Below are 5,638 nucleotides of genomic sequence, written 5' to 3' on the forward strand. Positions count from 1 at the left end.
GTTCTGGTCGCGGGCATTGCCCACGTATGCTGGGCGTACGTGGGGTTACGCTGGGCGTAATACGGCCAACTTGAAACCCTAATTTTTAGGGTTTAACCCCTATATAAGCTCATTAAGTCCTATGAGCTTGGCCTCTTACCAGCCTCCATATCTCCTAAACCCTAAATTTTGATCCTTAGCCATCATTTTGTGTCTTTGAGCTCTTGAGAAGAAAAATTGGTGTTTTATTACTCATTTTAAAGGGATAGAAGAAGATTGAAGGTTCATTGCTTGGTGTGAAGCTTTAGAGATCCAGAATCATCATTCCTTTTGCAAGTTATTTGAGGTATAAAGATCTTATCTTAATAACCCTTTATATGGATCTTCTTTTGGACTTGTTTATGGCCATTTTAGTTCCTTTTGGTTGGTCATTATGAGCTAGGGTCGTTTCATAAGCCTAACATGGTAGATCTGGGCATTTTGTGGTCCCCTTCTCCATAAAAATGCAAGCTTGGAGGTGTTTAGGGACTCATGCATGTGTTAAGACCCTTTGTTAAGTTATTTTGAGCTTTAGAGCCCCATTAAGCCATGTATGCATGTAAAGTTGCCAACTTTACATGATAAGTCACCTTAAAGAAGTCAGATCTAGAGTATGAAGCAATGGCTGAACGAATTAAGTGCTTAATAGAGGTGTTAAGGAACCTGGGGAGTACGATGGGCGTACCCAGCTGAGACGCTGCGCGTACTGACCCTGGAGTGGGTACGCTAAGCGTACCAGCTGTGTACGCCTCGCGTACTCAGCAGATTCAGCTTCGTTCTTTTTGGGCTCTTGGCTTTGGGCTATGTTGGACTTTAGTTGTCTTGGGCCTTGTTGGGCAATCAAAAGTCTATTGTTTGGCTGTTGAGATTTTATTGGTCCTTCTTGGGTGAAGGCCCATGAAAGGGTTTGGGCCCAGTTTGGAAAATTGGGCAATATTTGGGCTTTAGGTGATTATTTTAGAATTTGGGATTTTTGGACAATTGGATTAGGCCTTGGCCTTGGGCCAAGTTCGAGAAGGGTATAAATGTCGTTTACCCTAATTTGGACTCTTAGTGTGAGTCGGGGTCCAATTATTAATTGGATGTTATTTTGTGATTGATAGCACAAGGATTTTAGCGGATCTGCAACCAGAGATTTATTCGTGGGTTTCAGGAGTCTGAGGTGAGTCTCCTCACTATATCTATGGGTCGAAGGCACCAATGCCAGCCTATTGGCTTATGTATTGTTGGAAGACCAAGGGTGACCCTTAGCATTGTATGAAAGACACGGAGATGGCTCCTAGCAAATCCGTATGCAAGACCAGGGTTCGGATCCTGGCAGTTAAGTAGATTGTTAGTTGTAGATTGTATGTTTGCTGTCTTTATGATGCTTGCATGGAAGACCAGGAGGTGGCTCTTGGCACTTGTCTGTAACACCTAAGGTTTTGGCCCCGACATGGCAAGGAAAGACCATTATATTGAAGGGTTTTGAGCATCCTAACAACCTTAAGGTGCACATACAACCCTGAATGCTTTGGAACTATGTTTTCTCTATTATACATACAAAATTTATTTCCAAAGCATTGTCCTATCTAGCATGCAATTGTAGGTTCTTATACAACAAAAATCTAGATAGAAATACATACCTTTTCTTGTAGTGAATTGCTTGGAGCTTTAAGAGCCTAGCACCAAATAATGTGAATGCCTCAAGTGGAATCATAAATCACCACAACAACTTGGAAGTTCTTGAGAGAGTATACTAAGCTCACAAAATCGGCTATCTTCAAGTCTCACACACTAGTGCCGATTTCTAGAGCCTTGGACTTATTTATATAGTATAGAGGATTAGGGTTACATCCATGTAAACCCTAATACCCATGACCTTTCATTTCCATAGGATCCATGGGTTAAAAGCTCCATGGACTTCCATGCAAGCTTAGCCCATCTTAAATAATCCATTGGCCCATACTATTAGAATCCATATTTAGCTAGCCTCTTTTGATCACTAAATTAATTCCAAATTAATTCTTGATCAATACTAATTAAATAATATGATTTCATATTAATATATTATAACTTATAATATATTAATAAATCATAAATATACTATTCTCAAAAAACTATCCATACAAATTGTTCCGGTGAAGTGCAACCCAAATGGACCATGCCGGGTCGGGTCAAGTACATACCAAATATAGTTATGGACTTAGATACCTTATCCAACAGTCTCCCGCTTGGGTAAGTCTGATAACTATAGTTGCAAGTATGACTTCAGTAATCGACCAGCAATCGTAGCTCTTAAAACCTTGTCGAACTAGGAAGTGTCATTTTAGATAAGTGATCATATAATCCTCTGTTCAAGATATCAACCGGACAAATACATGGAACAACGTCGTACTTATTGTCCAGCAGTTTGTTTCCCGATTTCCGATTTGTTTGACATAGAACTCAATTGAACACATCAATTCAGTTCTGACCGGGCTCGACACATAGGTCAAAACAAAATCATCGAGGGGCCCATATATCGCTTTTAATCCTCCAAGGACTAAAAGGAACAGATAAACTTCGACTCATATGCTTGTACTAAGTACTTGTTGAATCATACATAAGAGCACGTTTTATAACATCAAGTTACTAATGTGTTTTCGTACAATCAATGTACAACCAACTCATAGTCAACAACTCATATCTCTAGGTTTGTAGATTTATATGATATTACCGTCTCACGATCACTCAAGATAAATTCCATCAAGTGATACAAGTGAGCGTGGGTTTAATCCAATACTCAGAACTTATGAGCACTCATGAATGTTGCGACAACTCTTGCTATGTCTAAACACCTTAGACATCTACAAGCCTAATTCATGACAATCTTGATTCAATACCTACTTCCAAAGTATGATTGACTGTGGAGGGTTTGAATAATATAATTATTCTGGAAGTCAAAACATGCAAAGTTGAAACAATAGTAAACGATTGACACAAGATAGTAACTTTACTCATAAATAAATAACAACTTTTAATTTAATCATCAAATGTCAATTACATTTTACAAGTTCCAGAAATAGCTATCTAATTATTAAAACTAATATCGTCCTTCATCCCGATGCTCCTCGCATGCTGCAAATGCTTAACCCTAGTCAGTCCCTTCGTGAGGGGATCTACAGGGTTTTCTTCTGATGATACCCTATTTTCCACGAGGAGTCCTTCTTCTATCTTGTGTCTTATGAAGTGATATTTTCTGTCAATGTGTCTGGATCTGACATGATCTATTGGTTCCTTGGCTAAGGCAACTGCACTATTGCTGTCACAGAAAATCTCCATAGGCTCCGTTATAGCTGGTACAACTCCAAGGTCTCTGATGAAGTTCTTCAGCCATATCGCCACCTTCGCCGCTTCACTTGCTGCTATGTACTCTGATTCACATGTCGAATCAGCTACTATCTCCTGCTTGGAACTTTTCCAAGTAATCTCTCCTCCATTTAGGGTAAAGACCCAACCCGACTGAGAGCCGAAATTATCTCTGCCGGTTTGAAAACTGGCATCGCTATACCCCACCACTCTCAAGTCATCACTCCCACCGAAGTTAAGAACCCAGTCCTTAGTCCTTCGCAGGTACTTGAGAATGTTCTTTACCGCAGTCCAGTGGGCTTTACCAGGGTTCCCATGATATCTGCTGACCATGCTCAAAGCAAAGGCCACATCAGGGCGAGTACAAGTCATAGCATACATGATCGAGCCACCAATGGAAGCATATGGTAATCGACTCATATCAGCTATCTCAGCCTCTATACTCGGACTCTGAGTCTTACTCAGTATAGAATTGTGCTGGATCGGTAAGTCACCTTTCTTGGAATTCTGCATGTTGAACCTCTTCAACACCTTGTCCAAGTAAGTGCTTTGACTAAGTCCAATTAGTCTTTTACTCCTATCTCTCAATATCCTTATCCCTAGGATCACTACTAGAAAAATAGCATTTTACGAAGCACAATGCGTGTCATAAAACGCTCAGACGACGCACAAATGCGCGTCAAGGAAGGCCCTATCATAATGAGAGACGACATGCTTTTGCGCGTCATCTATAGACGACGCGCATTTATGACATGCAATGCGTATCATTAAAACCCTGTCAAGAAAGGCCACGTCATAAATGAAGACGACACACATGTTTGCATATCGTAAATTTAAATGTTTAAAAAAAATATATTTATATATTTATTAATAGAAATAAAATACCATATACAAAAAATACAATCCATTGCATAAAATTAATGTCATACAATTCTATTTCTTACAATATATAAATTTGCGTTCATCTAATCTACTCTGTGTTTCATACAAAAAATCTATTTCATGCGGCTTCTTCCATTTCCTTTATTAGCAGCTTCCATCATTAGCAGTACAACTAACAATTGAAATGAAGAATGCAACACTTGCATTTGCAGCATCTTATCTCTTTCAGCTTGAGATTTCTTTTCCTCTTCTAACTCTATAAGACAAGAAATATTCCCTCATCTAATCTGCAAATCAAAGTTACAACACAATTTATTGTGTATTTACCTGTTTGTTGGCTAGTATTAAGAAGAGGGGCACCTTGTAGATCCTCATGCCTAAGCAACTTTTCTGATATCAACAAATTTCAAATTACAATCAATATATGTTGAATAGATTCATTTCATAAATTTACCACAAAAGGGAAACATCTAATATAAAACAAAGCTTAGTTACCAAGGGCAGATTTGGAATCTTCAAAACGTGACGGACAAGAAGCATCAACTACAAAGATAACAACATGTGCCTCCTCATAATATTTCTCCCAAATTGAACGAAGACCAGACTGTATAGATACTCGTGAACCAATGACAAATTAGAAAAAAAAATAACAGTAACACTACATATTTTTATAAAAATCTCTAGTGCTTGCTATTATTATTATGCTACTTTTTAAGATAAGATCACAAGAAAAGTTGGGAAATTTAGAAGGTATGAGATAAAAGGATTGATTGTAAATACATGACCTCCAAGATCCCAAAACACAAGTTTTGTATTTGAAGTTTCTATTCGACCAATATTGACTCCAACAGTAGGAACAATTCGATCAGAGGGAAGGCCTTCTAAGCTTGAATATTGTGTCTTCAATTTCTCCAGTAAGGTCTACACATAAACAAAGTATTGCTCATGTCTAAATAGGCTTGTTTTACTACAAACAAAATGCACAAATTACATAAAAGTATGCAATAATGAAAGAGTAGAGAAATGATTACTGTTTTTCCAGCCTTGTCAATTCCAAGAATCAGTACATGAAACTCTGTCTTACTGACCAGATATTTCCAAAGTACATAAAGCAATGAAATCATCTCTATCTTCCTTTCTTGTTTTTATTCTTCTTAGTTCTTCTCCACCTTATAAAAGGAGAAATTAGAATTCCTTTTCCTAATTCAAATTCTGCATATAAGCATCTGGAAAACAAAAGGGAATCTCCATATCAAGATTTGTGGCAAATGGATATGCTCAGGTCAACAAAGAATATTAAAATCAAATACAAACTATAGAACACACTAATTTCATCTCCAACAACCTGTGTAGTCTTGTGGTTATGATTTTAGCATATCATGGTGAATCAACAATGTATATAGGACTA

General features: G+C 37.9%; 1 long non-coding RNA gene across 1 annotated transcript; it reads right to left on the bottom strand.

Annotated features, from left to right (window-relative positions):
• Positions 1 to 4,678: 4,678 nt before the first annotated feature.
• On the bottom strand, positions 4,679 to 5,358 carry LOC145135606 (uncharacterized). Its single transcript, XR_013719923.1, has 3 exons — positions 5,262 to 5,358; positions 5,011 to 5,151; positions 4,679 to 4,834 (listed from the first exon to the last, which is right to left on the bottom strand). It is a non-coding gene; the product is annotated as an uncharacterized LOC145135606 (long non-coding RNA).
• Positions 5,359 to 5,638: the final 280 nt, after the last annotated feature.

Source organism: Lactuca virosa, chromosome 9 (assembly GCF_052849685.1).
Source record: "Lactuca virosa cultivar CGN04683 chromosome 9, Lactuca_virosa_CGN04683_v6, whole genome shotgun sequence".
In the NCBI taxonomy this organism is placed as follows: Eukaryota; Viridiplantae; Streptophyta; class Magnoliopsida; order Asterales; family Asteraceae; genus Lactuca; species Lactuca virosa.